Here is a 17,113-nt window from a genome sequence, read left to right as displayed (position 1 = left end):
TGGATGAATGGTCTCCATTTCTATTGCACTTTCTTATGGGAGCAAAATGTACACACGTTACGCAGGCACTTGGGTAACTGGGATGAGCTTGACCTTCCTCTTGAACCATTTTACTGCTTTTGTCTTCCATGAACTGCAGTTTTAGGTTTTAAAAGTTTCCCAGAGGCTCACAAGCACTGAATTTCCCATTGTGTTCATTTCTTCCATGGGAACTGTGGCTTCTGTCATATTTGCTTTTGACCAGATCCCCTTATCTACTTCTTCTCTTTTCCTCATCCTCTGTTGATTTAGTTCATGTTGTACTCACAGAGAAGCACGGAAAGAGCCTGGTATGTTAATCATGCAGGGATGTCTCCTCAATGGAGGAGATAAAACCAAATATCTGAGTTTCATCCAGAAAGCTGAAAGTGAATTTTGTGGACCTGGTGACCTTTTTGCTATCCGTGGAGGCAGACCTCACCCAACTTTTGCTATAGAGGCAGACCTCACTCAAATTTCCCAGACGATTATCCCAGACTCTTCCCTGCCTAGACCATTACCCATCCTTAAGAGAGATTTCACATGTACTTTTGGCCTGCTGACCTCTACGCTCTCAGTCAGAGACCACAGTAGATTCTAGGTCTTTTAGCTATAGAACCACCATCATAGTCACATGACCTTTGTAAAAGAGTTTCTATGTAGTCACACCTTTAGCTTTATTGTGTTCCTGTAATTGGACTGATTGTTGCCTGGAAAATTTTCTCAAACTGCACTGTGCTTTAAATAAGCTGACAATGAATCACTTGGTGCTAGACTCCCCAGAAGGGTGATCCAGGTTGACAAAGTCAATCTGCCCTGGGTTTGCATTCTTATATATTCCCTGTATGACACAAGCAGGAACCTTGCTCAAGTTCACATTATGTAAACATCATTTACATAGTGGGCTAAGTATTGAGATCTGTTAGAGTTTCTCTTATTTGGGCCTCAGCAAAGCTACTAAAGTACTGGAACAATCCCAGGGTCCTCACTGAATCAACTTGTTTCTTAATTTATCTGGGAAAAGTTCGATCAGTCAAGTAACTTACAAGAAATGCCCACAAGTGTGTAACTACCAGTAGCACCGTAGTTATGGGGTAACCAATTACCTTCTGATTGGATATGAGGCTAGAACTACAGGAGGAATTATTGCTGCATTTAATGAGGCAATTCCACATAATTTATCTGGTAACAAGAGAGGTTTATTTCTGCGATAATTTACAGCTAATAGGGATGGGTTACAGGATCCATGAGAGATGAGGTATCATCCAGCAGAGAACTCCAGCTTGTTCTCCCATCCAGATTCCAGGACCACAAGGTATCCAGAGGAGAGAGCAAGCACATATGCACCTTGAGTCTTAAGGGGGTCCCTCTCGGCCACACCCCAGAGGCAGGTCAGTCTCAGGGGCAGGTCATAGGCAGGTGTGGCAGTTACCTGCCATCACTCTAGGGGCAGTGTTTCAAGGTCAAAGCTGGAACAGCTATCCACTACAAGGGACTTACTGACTGGTATTGTAAATTTGGTCAAAAGTCCATGAGAGTCTAATCTATTACATGATTTTCTGATTATTTATTTGTTTTTGCTTTAAAAAGTTATGTTGTTAAATTTCCTTCTAAATATTTAAGCATTTAGTTAATTTTTAATGTTTAAGCTTTAATTGAGTGTTTAATATAAAGTATTTAAATATTTAATCCCCATAGATTTTTTTTTCCTACTTCTAAGTTTGGTCAGATATGTTTCTTTTCTGCAGTAGGTCAGTGCTTACTGCAGAGACTCAAACTTGGTCATCATGCTAAGTATAAGTAGCTACAATTGTTCAGCTAAGAGTGGTCATCTATATCAATCTCTCCCATGCAAGGAAGAAGCAGTGGAAAGAACGTAAGAGCTGGACAGTGGGGAAGAGTGCTGTGGGGTGCTTACTTGTGGACATGTCATGCTAGCAGAACTCATTAACTCACAGTAGCTGTGCCTTCCTGCACAAGACTAAATCAGTCAGAATGTAATCATCACTGGGGCAGGCTCCCCAAGGTTCCACCTTTGGAAAAGCACTATTGGCAGTTGATGGATGTTGATAGAAAACAAAAAACTCTCATTTTGGGACATGGACACTGAGAGTTTGTCATGCCCCAGTGGATGACACTAGACCCATGTATATGGACAGCATTAATTGGACTCAGGGAGTATAAATAACATAGAAACAAAGAAGACATGAGGTTGTTAGGGATATGATGTGGTAGGAAATGAAAGTAGTTGCATGGAGGTATTTGTAGATAGATTTGAACAAAATACATTTAATAAATTTGTGAAAATGTTAGATAGTTAATGAAGATATTATTTAAAAAAACAAATGCAGACACTAATGAAATTGAAATAAAAAATATAGGAAACAATAGAGAGGGAGATAACAGGGTAAAGGTGATCTGAAGGGGGAAATAAGAAAAGTAGGGGATTCTAATTAGGTAGGAGAGGAGGAGATAAATACAGAAAAATTAGAGAAGAGGGTAAAATAACAGTAAGGACATTTGGAAGGGTCAGAAGGAGTCATACTATAAACTACCACCTAAAATACCTATAATACACTTTAAGTTGGTATATAAATATACATATGTAATTTAGTTGAAATATTCTCGTTTTGGCTAACAATGAGAATAGAATATAGCCATAGACTATCTAATAAAAACACAGTGCCAGGCATGAAAAGCTTTCTTCTGAGTTGTTCATCAGAGCTGTCCTAGAGATGCCCAAAACATTAGAGCCTATCATTATTGCAACCTTGGCTGCCCTCAAGAAGTGGAGTCCCTGTTGTAGACACTGCAGATTTTAGACAAAGGGGAAGACATCTCTGAATTGGATCTGATTTAAAAGCCTCTTCCATGAGGACAAGTTTAATGGTTCCAGAAGGTACTATGCAAGCTTCCAAAGGAGGAAAGCAACCAACAGTCCTGCTGAGCTATGGTGCTCTGAAACCACAACAACGTCAGCACGGCACAATAACCCTAAGTGTGCAGTTGTGGAAGATAGACCTTGTTGGTATCCAGCAGCTCTCTAATTGGATTTATAACCTACTCAACAAGAAGGAAATCAGGCTAGTATTGGAAACCTTGGTAACTATTCAGGGCTAGTGAAGTCATGGATCTTGAAATAGAATCCACAACTCCTATTTTACTAAGCCGGAATAGTGTCTAAGTGCATTTGAAATATCTGTCCTATGTCCACAGATAAGTGTGGTCCTCACACCTCGTTAAGGAGACTTCTCTTTTCAACAGATGGAGTATATTATAGAAACCCACAACCAATAAAAGTACAAAGCTGTGTAATTCAATCCCAATGGAAATATCTATACTACAACTCTTGCACCTAAGGCTCAAGGAGCGTTTCAGAAGATGGGGCAGAAAGATTGTAAGAACCAGGAAAGCAGGGAATTGGTTGTTAGATTATATCTCTTAAGAATATCAGAAGCTACCCCCATAAAATTTTACCAATATGAGCAAGGGAGACTCCAATAGATATGCTAACATGGTGTGGGAAAGACCTCAAGGCCTCAACAGAACACAAATAACTATTGGCAACTAAAGAATGCAGAGAGAAGGGTAAAAAGTCTTTCCCAGGAATGAACACTCCAATTGGTTGTTCAGTACCAAATGGTCAGCTCTGTATATATATAATCATTACACAGAATGAGCAGGTTGTATTGTATTTAGGAAGATGTATATTTTATACATACCTATCATTCTATCACCATCTATGTTTTTAGGAAGACATATATTGAATAATACCTATCATTCTATCATAATCTATTTAAATGTCTGTGTTTAGAACAATTAAAGAAAAATGAGACCATGAATTTGAAAGACAGCAAGTAGGGTACATAGGAGGGTTTGGAAGGAGAAAGGGAAGGGGGAATAGTTATAATCTCAAGAAACAGAAAATATTTTTAAAGAATTAATGAAATCAAGGGTTACTTTTCTGAAAAGATAAACAAGCTTAATGGAGTAGTTAAGATTTTGGACTTAAGAAGAAGATTGACAAAACTCTAAGATAAATCAACCAATTAATTTGGTGAAAATATTGAAATTAACTAAAAATTGAGATGAAAAGAAAGATATAACAGAAGGAAAATTGAAATTCAAATTATCATGAGGCCATCCCATTAAAACTTATAATCTAATAAATGAAAATATTTTAAAAATGGATAAATCTCTAGATGCTTGTAATAAATCAAAACTAAACTCAGATGAAATAAATAATTTAAGTAGATCCACATTCATCAGCAAAATTCAAGTAGTAATATAAAGTCCTCTATCAAAAATGCTCAGGACAGAATGGAATCACTGTATAATTATACCAGAGCTTCAAAGAATATCTAATACTCAAACTATTCAAATTATTCCATAAATTAGAAAAGCAAAGAAAGCTTCCAGTTGTTTATATAATGCTAGTATTTACCTTAATATGAAAACCTGATAAAGAACCCATGACAATGAAAATAAAGAGCGATCTCCCTGCTGAACATAAATGGAAAATTCCTTAATAACATACTTGTAAAGCAATTTCAAGATCCCATAAAAATTGTATAGCAAAGGAAACTGTGAAGCAAGTGAAGAGGCAGCCTACAGAATGGGATAATATCCTTAATAACTATTCACTGACAGAAGATTAGTGCCTAGACTATACAAAGAGCTTTACAGACTAAATACAAAGAGAGCAAAAAACTTTTAAAGATAGTGATCTAAGGAAATAAACAGATAATTCTCAAAAGAAAAATGCAAGTGGCCAAAACATACTTTTAAAAATGTTCAACATCCTTAGTCATCTGAAGAATTAAAACTATTTTGAAATTTTTATCTTACTCCAGTCAAAATAGCTATTATATATATATATATATAAAGGAGTGACTACAAATGTTAGTGTAGATGTAGGAAAGGGAAACTTTTATCCACCATTGATGAAAATCTAAACTGGTATAGTCCTTATGGAAAACACTAACTGTTAAAGATAGAATGCCATATGTATGGGGGACCTGCCCCTACTTTACCCTGAGTACTCTTGAGGAGAGAGGGATAAGAAAATACCAGGTAGGAAAAGAGACCTAGTTGACAAGAAGAAAGACAGAAACACACAATAGCTTAGGGAGGACCTAGGATCAATACTCAATGGCCCAGAACTTTATTCAAAGGGGCTTTTTATAACAATGACATGGGGCGAGGCAAAAAAAAAAAAAATCCCCCTTGCTAGATACAGCCAAGTGTAGACCCTTCCAAACACCTGGTACCCAGGCCAGTGGTCAAATCATCCTCTTATTGTAGCCCTGCTGGTAAAGCAAGCTCAGACCTCACTAGGAAACCTCTGTGGGGCCCCACATATATGACTTAACTATACTGTTCCTGGGCCTATACTCAAAGGAATACATATCCTACAAGACAGATACCTGCCTCATGGCTCTATGTATTATGGTAAGGATGTGGAACCAGCCTAGATGTCCACCAACTGATGAATGTGTAATGATCACATGGTACATACAGGTAATGGGATTTTATTATTTGGTGAAGAAGAATGTGAATATGGAATTTATGGGAAATGGATGAAACTGAAAAACACACTGTATGACGTAACACAGATGCTGCCTATGAACTTTTAGAGTAGTGTGCTTCACGTTGTGCATTGGCGAAAACTAGAAAGGTGGAAAGAGGCATTATAAGGATGGAGCAGGGGAATAGTAGAATACATCAATCCTGAAAATGGAGGGGGAAATATTGGGTATAGAAAGGTCTAAGCAAGGAAGAAAATAGGAAAATAGAAGAGAGGAGGTGAAAGGAGGGAGGGCAACCAAAACTAAGGATATACATAGAAAAATATATTTTAAAAATACAATCTCAAAAGATAACTTAAATGGAGGTACCTTTTGAGGCTGGATAATGCTTCTCCCAGCAGCATTTGACGTTATACAAAAATTCCAGTTCCAAGCATGGGACATCTACCTATGACGCAGGCTATTGTGATTGCTCATAGCTGCCCACCAAAATTTGAAGATAAGATTTTTTTTTCCCCCTGAAAACACCACTACACACTTTTGTCACAGGACATAGAAAAATCAAGCTGGAACTGAGAGAAAAATTTCCTTCATATCAACTAGCCTTCATGGTCACAGAAGGTGCTATGTAGGTTGTTAGGGGAAAAAAGTTATCAAAAGTCTTCCTCAACTGTGAAGTCTGTGAGTTACAGTAGTGGCCCATTACACAAGATATACCCTGTAGTGGAATAGTGGCATGGATGGTTAGGAATGTAGCTATCCACTTTTCAATTGGATCTTAGTCCTCCATAGGAGGGAACTCCATAGGAGGAAACTCATGCCTGTTTCTACAAGCCTTGGCCAGGGAGGCCATAGACCTTCTTGGTCAGGGATGTACTTCTATTGTTTTGTTGCCAAACTGCCTTCTAAATATTCATATTTAAACTCGTAGATCAATGCTGTGTCCAGCCTTCATCAGAGAAGCTCCTTACTACAGCAGGCTACGGTTAATGTAGAAATTCATAACTGACGGAAGTGCTGAGAACAAATGAAGACAAAAGGCTCTGTTCCAATTGGGGCAATATATAATTCTCTCCCAGTTTCAGGAACCATCCTGAAATAGAGAGCAGAAAGAATGTAAGAACTGAGGATGGTGAGTTGTAAAAAGATATCTTTCCGGACATGCCATAGGCATTACACCCATGAAATCACTGTAGCATTCATTATCATCACCAAACTTTCACAAGACTGGGCATACTGATATTTCCCCAGAAGGGCTATCAACAGTTAATGTTTTTTTTGGGTTAGGGGTGTCACTTTCTTCAGTGGGGTAGCCACAGTTCAGTGGGGTAACATAAATTACCCTTGCTCCAGTGTATAACTGTCCACTCCTGCTTGGGCAACTAACTCTAAATTTAGTGATCTACCCACAAAAAGAAAACTTCAAAGTAGGTGGGAACTAATTAAAATGAAGGGTGGAAAATGGAAATGGGAAAGGTATGAGGAAGGGTAATCAGAAATGAAAATGCTTAAAATTCATGATATACATCTATGAGACTGTCAAGCAATAAAATGGAAAAAATATATTAAAATTTTCTGATGTTTTCTTACTCTTTTCTATCATCTAAGTAATTCAGCATCTTTCATACACTCCCCAGTCGTTCTATGTGATTCACTCTCTGCTCAAGGCCCCCTCCTTCCTGAGTCTTGTGTGCTTTGCTAAAAGCATCTATAATTCAGGAAGCTGACAGAGAGTGGAAAAGGTGGAAAGGCAGCAGATGGGTAGAGGAAGCAGGGAATCTGAAAACAGCCAAGAGACAGTAGCAACCCAAGCCTCCAGACACATTGCTTTGTTTTGAAGGAGGATATGCATATGTTCTCATGAATATTCTCATGTGATGGTAATATCATACAGATGTGTGACACTTGCCATCAGCATATGAGACAGGTCCAATGGGGCAAGGAACAACTGACTATGTGTGTTGGCTTTTAATTGGAGTAATTTACTGTAAAATTATCTGCAAATCTTTGGCAAATAGATTTAACCTCTCTGAAGCACAGTTTCTTTATCTATAAAATGGACTAGCTTCCACAGTTTTTTTTTCAGGGTGCCTTGAGGTAATAATAAATTCAAATATTAAACATGGTTTGTCAGTTCTAACTTACTATTAAATGAAGAATTTGGCATGTTGCAGTAAAAATGTTTTAAGTCTTTTTTTATTTCTTTTTTTGAGGTTATGGTGCAATTACATCATTTACCCCTTCCCTTTCCTCCCTCCAAATTTTTCCACATACCCTTCTTGTCACCACTCTATAAGTAGTGAGACCTAGGAGAATGGAGCCAATACATGAGGTGGACTCAATTTTCATGCAATAGCCAGCTTTATTCAGAACATCAGACAATTTGTGAGGAGGGGGTTAAGAAGAGTCACATGAGTAAAGTGTCCATTCACAAGGGCAAGCCACGTATGGCAGGCAAGCTGCATGTGAATAAAAGATGTTTTTCTGTAGAGACATATACACAAATAACAATATCCAGTTGTAATAAATAAGCTGAAGTAAACTCACTCTTATCTGCTACACCTGAGAAGAGCACAAAAACACATTCCAAGAAAAATTCTGTGTTTTGAAGAAACAGGTCATAAGACTCTTGTTTTGTTTTCTTGGCGTTTTCTCATAAGCACTCAGAATTCTCTTCATGTGACTCCATTCTTGAACCATGTTCTGACTCTTCCTTGCTGTCTTTCAAATTTATGGCCTCCTTTCCCCTTCTTTGTTGTTATATATACTCATACAGTCTTATCAACATGACTGCCTGAATATGAGCCCAACAAGGACAACAACAATAGACATGTATAGGGTGGGGGTGTCAGGAGACCTTAATCCAGCACAAAGAACAACAGGGAACTAAGGAATGCTAAGAGTGGGAGAAATATTCTTCCTGAAGTTCTTATTCTTAAATGCTACAAGTTGTATGGTTCTCAGAGCTGTGAAAATGTTCAATTTCACGGATTTGTTATAGGGTGATAAGGATTAAATACACATGTTAGAATACCTCTAAATATTAAAACATTCATTTTTCCTCTTTGTATTTTATGCCTCCCCTATTAGCGAAACCTAGTCTCCCAGTCTCACTTGGGTAAGGTAGACAGAGAGGGTTGGGAAGTAAACAGACATTGAGCAGCCCTGTGCTAATGAATCTCATTCCATGTTTGGTTGCAGAGAGAACGATTTCAGTAACATAAGGACAAGGCCAAAGGGGCCTTGAAAATCCACCCATATTTTCTAAGATCCAGTGTGGCAAAGAAGCAGAAACAGGAGTTATGAGACATGGAGGGCAAATCAAGTAAATTAAAGGCACATTGCAAACCGTATGATCTGACAGTTGAGGAAGCAGATAGAATGAGACGTTTCAAAGGTTCCATGTAGAAAAGGGGTCATCTAGGATTGAGTCTGTCGAGGTCATAGCAGAAAAAGCTCCCACTATCGCAGGAGGATATTTGCAGAGTGATCATTACAAAGGAGCAGATTTCGAGGGGCTGGCACAATGTAGAGTCCAAATTTCCAAAGCTAGCCACAGTAAAGATGTGGCCACGTGGAGACTTGGAAAGTGGAGATGGCATGGATGGGGAAGCCAGAAGGAAATTAATTAACAAATTAAACAAATTAATTCAGGGAAAGCTGATTGCATCTGAAAGCAGGAGAAACGAGAACCCTATTGGTATGATTTGTTTAATTTCTACTTCATGACTGAGTGATGAAGATTAATTTAGTAAAGATCTGGAGTGAGCTACTAGAAGATTTTTTTTTGAAGCTTTTCTCCAACCTTGTGGCATAGTATGGACCTCTAAAACATTGGTATAATCCAGCAAATAGGAGGGAGATGGGTACAAACTGATTAACATGGAATTTTTATCACTGCAGAGGAAAGAGGACTTCAAATGGAAAGTAAGCTTAGTTATATATATAAAAAAGACATATGTTATCCTTCTTGCAAAATGTAAGTTATGGACTGAGAATTGTATCCACATATATCCATATCACAAAAATATTTTGATTATATGAGCTGCGACAAGAATCTGTACATACAGTCTTATGTATTACATATGCATATATAAGCACATATGCATACAACACACAGACACCAATGGATCTCACCATTAAAATGACAATGTAATATAACATAGAGAAATAAGTTTTAGTAAAGGGAAAGGGAGAATGAGATGATTAAGAAATTGGTAGAAATGCATTAAGTTGGAACTGTCAAACAATGAATGGGGATAAATGGCTTGTGATGGTAGGAGTCACTGTTACTGGGAGGTACAATCTTCTTGAATAACACGATACCTTTGCAAACAGCAGTAGAACAGACCTCTGTCTACTGCTGCCTAGAATAAGAACAATAGAAAGAACAGTTAATTGTCACTGAAGAGAAGAGAAATGAGAAATCTGTTGTCTCTGGAGACTCTGAAGATGCCTGTTTTCATGTCCTGCTCTCTGGCTCTCCTTTTCTTCTCCAGTTATCTCTTTTAATCTAGATTGAAGGATGTGCAGCATCACAGATGTCTATTGTAAGGTCTAGAATTATAGTATAGAGCTTATTTAAATTTGTGAAGCTCAACTTAAGTTCTTTATGACAGAGAATGAATCCTATCTGACCATGGTTATAGTCTCCATTAATGTCAGATGCTGAGGCAAGAGGGCAGTGAGTTTAAAGTTAACCTGGACAATATAATGAGATCCCTATTTCAAAAACTGGAAAGAAAGAAATCTAAAACTTCAGTTTTTATAATTATTCAGTCTTTCTTTTTGTTCCCTTTTTTCTTTTTTCATTTTTTGTGTCCAAGTTGGACTCAAACTTACTTCATAGTTAAGGATGACAAGTATTTCCTGCATCTACCTCCCAAGTGCTGGGGTTACAGGTATGTGTAACCTAGCTTCACTTGCATCTTTGAGTTAAACATAGTATGTCTGGTCCTAACTTAGGTCTGATTTGGCCTTCCATGGCACAGTCCATGTCCTTTGATACAGTTTTCCTTATCTCAAATATAAAATCATGTGTACTCATCCGTCTGACTTCAAATAAAATTCAGATAGGAAATACTACTATAAAATGTTTAATGGAATAATCTGAGAAGATTAATATAGTATTCTAGGAAAAACATACTCTCCCTTGAGTGCAAATGTGCATGCGTGCGCGTGTTGTCTTAGGATTTTTATTGCAGTTAAGTCCATGGCCACTTTTGTAAAGGAAATATTTAATTGGGGGCTGGCTTACAGTTCAGAGGTGTAGTACATTGTCATCATGGTGGGAAGCATGACAGCATGGTGGCACACAGGCATCCATTGTACTGGAGAAGGAGCTGAGAGTTCTACATCTGGATAGACAGGCAGCAGGAAGAGAGAATGACAGTAGACCTGGCTTGAGCATCTGAAACCTCAAATCCTACCCCCAGTGACACACTTCCTCCAGCACCTAATAGTGCCACTCTCATTACCCTACGGGGGCCATTTTCATTCAAACTACAACACGTACGTATGTATGTACATACCTTTTCCTTCCCAACTACTACAGTTTTTACCCAACATGATTTTTTGATTCAGAGTAAGTTAATTTCAAATCTGGTTTAGCTACTTAATAACTATCTGTCACTGTGAAGTTTGGTTGAAATTGCAAAAACTGTTTCCATATTAAACAATTAGGAAAGGAGTGACTACTTCATTAGGTTTTGAGGTGAAAAAGCACCTCTAACACAGTAGATACTTAGTATATGTCACTTATATTCTACTTCATTTCATTCTATTAATGATATAGGTTTATTTTATTCGAAGTCAGAGGGAAAAAACTGTTAATTATAAAGGTGAAAAATGTTTTTCTTACTTCTTATTTTCTGTTGCATATCCTCATTTATGGTCTTGAAAACCATTTAGTTTCAAGAACTATCATCAAGAATATAACCATTAAACAAACAAATCAAAACAAAAAAACAAGAATTCCTTCACGGAGATCCCATGGGAGTACAGAACTCTAAATTTAATCATCGGTAGTCAACAAATGCAGCTGGCCTCTTCTCACTGACAGCAAATAACTGTGTGCATGTGTCCGTTCTCTGGTTCTGAGCCTTTGCGTGTTGTCTTATTCGGTTTTAGTAAGCTTTGGAAAAAACAAACACTGATTCTGGAAGTCAAACAGCAGAGCTATGTGCCATCAGTCTTGAGGTAGTTTAACTATTGTTGATTACTCTTCACTGGGGCTTGTACAGATTTCCATTGGATGGCATTTTGATATTGTATTGACAGGCAAAAATCCCTACTTTTCGGCAGTGCCAACTGCTCTTTTCAGAGTATACATCCTATGAATAGCCATATTGATTATTCATGTGCAGACCACTGGTCACTTCTAATTACTTTTCTTTATCTGTTTATTCACAATGTTTCTTTATCCTCAGTGCTTTCATCTGGGGAGGCTGATTTCAATTTGAGTCTTCATGCTGTACATTTGGTTGCCTTGAATAAAGCCTCCTTTGTCAAATTCATTGTTTTAGTGACTGACCTGAAGAATGGCAGAAAAACAAGCTTGTTTGCTCACAATTATATATGACATATAATATATAATATATAGTGTCGTATAATTACATTTAAAAAGTGTTATATATTATATGTAACATATTTTATATTACATTTATAATGCATTTTATGTTAAATATAACATAATATTGGTGATTGAATGTTATTTTGAGGAGAAATTTGATAATATGGAAATCTTTTAAATCATTTTTTAAAAGATTTTTATATCTTTATTTCTTTTATGTATATGAGGGTTTTGCTTGCAAGCTTGTTCCTAGTGTCCAGGGAGGTCAAAAGAGGGTATCAGATCCCCTGGAACTGGAGTTACAGATAGTATGAGTCACCATGTGAATGCTGAGAATGGAACCTGGATCCTCTTCAAGAACAAGAAGTGCTCTTAACTGCTGAGCTGTCTTTCCAGTCCTAGTATCAACATCTTTTAAAATGCTTATGCTACTTAACTGAAAAATTCAGTCTCAATCTATTTATGATAAAACATCTGTTCTAGTTAGGATTCCTATTGCTCTGATAAAACATCATGACCAAAAGCAACTTGGGGAGGAAAGAGTTTATCTCATCAGATAGTTTTTCATCACAGAACATCATTGAAAGAACTCAGGTCCAGGAACTCAAGGCAGGAACCTAGAGGCAGGAAATGAAGCAGAACCACGAAAGAACATTGCTTACTGACTTGCTCTGCCTGCTTTCTTATAGTACTACCTGTTCACGGGCAGTACCACCCACAATGGTCTGGGACCTCCCACATCAATCACTATTTAAGAAAATATATCACAGACTTGTCCAAGGGCAATCTTTAGGAGCAGTTTCTCAATTAAAGTTTCCTCTTCCCAAAGGACTTTAGCTTGTGTCAAGTTGACATAAATCCATTCAAAATCATATTTCATAATAAAGGAATATCTCATTGTAACAATAGTTAAAGCTCAATCACTTGTTTAGCATATGACAGAGCTACTCAAACTATAAAATTAATCCCCCCAACTCTGAATGAACTTTTGAGAATTTAAATTTCATCTCTGTTTAAACCTTTTCACACTGATAGTTCTTGAAGTAATTTCTGTAAAAGGAAATACTGTATTTTGAGCTTCATTTAGCTTTAGAAAATGAGTTTTCTACAACACAATAAGGACAAAATCGGTGGTTTTATATTTATTCCTATTTCACAGTACAATCTTCTTAGTTCCATAATTAACATTGTTGAAATGGTTTGATTAGGAGCAGTTTGTGGGATTATTAACCACTCTTGGTTTCTTCTCACCTCATTAGATAAGGAACTCAGCACTAACTATTGATAACAAACAGTTTCTCATGGTCTGTTGCTCAATATTACCAAATCTTTTCAGTGTGTTCAAGCTATTTTCACTGGAAAGTGAACAGTTTTTCTATTGATTTCCATTTAAATGACTCATGTTCACATTAAAATACGTGTCTGAATTACTTAGATACCAATTATCTTTTCCTAAGACGAAGCAGTGTCAGGTTAAAAATTGTTTTGTGGTTTAATTTTGTAAACACTTTAAAATTAGCTTAATTAAAATGGTACCACTCAGTTTATTTGGTATCTTGCTAACACAGATGCAATGATAAACAACATAGAATTTGGAAAACAATAACTGTAGGCTTGCTTTTATTACTGAAGACTAGGGATATTGACTTTTGATTTACATGTTGAGTAAGGTGTGTGGAAACCTATCAAATCCAAATTATTTGAAGTATATTTGTTTTCAAATGCCTGTTAAGTGTTTCTGGTTGCCATGAAGTAAATTGGAATGCACTCCTTTGCCTAAAAAAGAAAAATAGAACCTGGGTCAACAGCTTAGCGTTGGAGTGATTGCCTAGCACGAGCCTCAAACACACACACACACACACACACACACACACACACACACACACACAGTCGGGGGGAAGAGGCAGAGAGAGAGAGAGAGATTTTAAAATTAATAAATACAAGTGATGCTTATTTCCTATGAGGAAGCAACTTCAAATAATTCCCTCTTTATTAATTTTATGATATCTTTTATTTTTGTTCATTGAAACTTTTCATACAATGCAGCCATTAATTTTTTAAAAAATTCTTGTTTTAAGTACTGCCACTTCATCTTTTGTTTATTTTGGTTGAATACATGAATATATACATACATATGTGTGTTTGCCTTAGTACTAGCTGGAAACTCAAGAATCTGTGGAGTTAGCTTTGTCACTGCATTTGCATAATCTGGGACCCTTGACTTGACTCCATCGACCATAACTTTGTTCTGTTCAAGGGGCGCATTCTAGAAATACCCACTTGTATCCAAATTGTGAGCCGCCATCTTGCCACTCACTAGGCCACTCAGAGAATGACGTCTGAGACTGCTTTGGAACATTCCTTCTCCAGAGTCTCTGAGTTTCTTTTAGTTGCATTTTACAGAGAAACCAGAATAATTAACCTTTTGTCAAAAGATCATTTCCAAATATCTGGACCTTTAGCTGTGTAGAATGTTCAGTTTCACTTTACAGCTGTTTTCACGCTTGCCCATGAGTTTCAAGCACCTTGTGCTTTAAGCGCTATAGCATTTTCTGCTTTCTGTAATTCTTTCTGGAAACAAAAAGGCTCAGGAGGTGGCTGACTTATATGATCTAGGAGTTTTCCCATTCTTACTCTCTTCTAGTTGCTGTTTAAGTAATTCATTTTGTACCTGAAGGTCCACTTTCTTTCATCTTTTCATTCAGCAAATGGTTTTGTTTTGAATTGAAAAAGTCGGGGAGGGGTTTTGGCAGACTAGCTACACCTCAGCTGCTGTCAACTGATTTTCATAGTTCTTCCGTTTTTGAATGAATAATGTGAGGTTCTCTTGCAGTTGAGGTGTTGTCTTTATTCTTCCTTTCCTCTTCTAGCAGGTTATTAGTTCTAGTGATGCAATCATCTCTTGCTTCCAGCTGTCACTGGAGTTCAGTGTTGAGCTTTTGATCATAGATCTCTCTTCATGTTCTTTAGATTCTATTCCTGACTCCTGAGTGTCTCACCTTCAGTTTAAATTTTTTCTTCTTGCAGCTTCTGGATCAATTCCAAAGCTTTAGTTCTTTTCTTCAGCTCAGCTTTTCTTCTCGGAGCCAATATCTATCATTTTGTAGAAGCTGTCTTTGAGCACAAATCTCTTTTGTTTCAGTCTTTCAGTGCTTTTTCTTTCTTTACAGAGTATTCTTTTACTGGGAAATCAGAGACCCCAGCCAGTTCCTTTTCATACTTTCTTTTATCTTCCATCTTAACATTTGTTATTCTAGCTTCTCTAAAATACTTCATCTTTGGATGGTTTTTCTACCCAAAGTTGGCATTGTATTGGTTTAACTTTGTCTCTAAAGATTCTGGGACAGTAAGGATAAACTTTTGCAAGTTGGTCATCAATAAGCTGAAACATCTCAGCAAGAGACATTTTGCTAGCAAGTGTAGAGTTGGTCTGTTTCCATGTTACAACTTTCTGTAGTTTGATGATATTCCACCAATTCCTTTAAGAAATTCCTAAAATAACTTATTAGTTTTCTTTAGGAAACCCTGAAATCAGTGATCTGAAGAGACTGAATGAGGGTTTATTTAAAGGAGATGTGATAGATCCTTCATAGTAAGTCCCTTTTCTTTTTGCCAAACATCTTGCTGGGAAGAAAACAAAGCAGATATCATAGCCATGTCTTTGTAATTGATCTACCACCAGCCAGTTAGAAACACCTAATAGGAGGGCACTGCCCTTCTGCACTAAGACGGATGGAGGCTTCATTTCTCCACTTAATACACGGTGCAGCAATTCATGAATTAGGTCATTTTGGAGATGCTCAGATGCTCATTATCTGGCAACAACCACGATATTGTCTACTTCAATGAGTTAAATTATAGTTCATGTTGAGATCCTGTTTGTCTTTCATTACTTGGCATATGTTTCAGTGCCTTCTGTTCTGTGATGTCCTCACAAGAGCAACTTAGGGAGGCAATGTGTGAGGAGTTATTAGCAGGAACGTGGGTGGCCTTAAAGCAGACACACTGGAAGGTCTGTAGCCAGCATGATTACTGCTACCATACCCACACTTATCCAGCCATAGTTGCATAGATGGGGACTCCTCTCCTACACCTTCCCCAGCTGGGTGAGAACTCTTAAGTCTTCTCTTATCAAGTTTTAAGGACACAATACATATTTATTAGCTATAGTCATAAGCCCCTCCCTCCTGTCATGCTGGGGATTGAAGTTAGTAGTCTACCACCAAACTACAATACCAGCTATTGTTTTATCATTTTATTTCAGACAGAGTTTCCCTGGCAGTGTAGTTCAGGCTGTCCTCAAGCTTTTGATCCACTTTCCTTATTTTCCCAATATTAGGATTTTAGGCATACTCAGCTGCATAGTGAACCTCCTAGGCTTATTCTTTCTACCTAGAATTTTATGTCATTTAATTAACATCTACTTTTTTTCTGAGACAGAGTTTCTCTGTGTAGCTTTGCACCTTTCCTGGATCTTGCTCTGTAGACCAGGCTGGCCTCGAACTCACAAAGATCCTCCTGGCCAGGCAGTGGTGGCACATGCCTTTAATTAACCTCCTGTTGCTGTGATGCCCTCACAAGAGCAACTTAGGGAAGAAATGGTATATTTTAGTCCATAGTTTAAGGTACAGTCTAGGATGGTAGGAAAGTCAAGGCAAAAGGAGCTTGAAGCAGCTGGGTCCCTTTATGTTCTCAGAAGAACAGAACAGTGATTACCAATGTTCAGCTCACTGTGCCCATTTTAGATAGCACATGCTCTTTGCCCAGGGAACGGTTTCACCTATTGTGGCTGTGCCTTTGCACCTCAAATATAACAGTCAAGATAATCCCTCATAGTTACTCTCTGAGACCCATCTCCCAGGTGATTTTAGGTTCTGTCAAGTTGACAATTAATGCTAACAACAACAACAATTCATGTTGTTATTAGTGGTAGACTTTCCTTCCTAAGACACATTAGTTTTCCATCATGCACATGTACTACATTTTCCTTAATGTT

At 37.5% G+C, this 17,113-nt stretch overlaps 1 pseudogene; it reads right to left on the bottom strand.

Moving 5' to 3' along the window:
* Positions 1-13,834: 13,834 nt before the first annotated feature.
* Positions 13,835-17,113, bottom strand: part of LOC114692726 — a 32,954-nt pseudogene continuing 29,675 nt past the window's right edge.

The sequence above is a fragment of the Peromyscus leucopus genome, chromosome 4, assembly GCF_004664715.2.
Source record: "Peromyscus leucopus breed LL Stock chromosome 4, UCI_PerLeu_2.1, whole genome shotgun sequence".
Classification (NCBI taxonomy): Eukaryota; Metazoa; Chordata; class Mammalia; order Rodentia; family Cricetidae; genus Peromyscus; species Peromyscus leucopus.
This window is presented reverse-complemented; position numbering and strand designations above follow the sequence as displayed.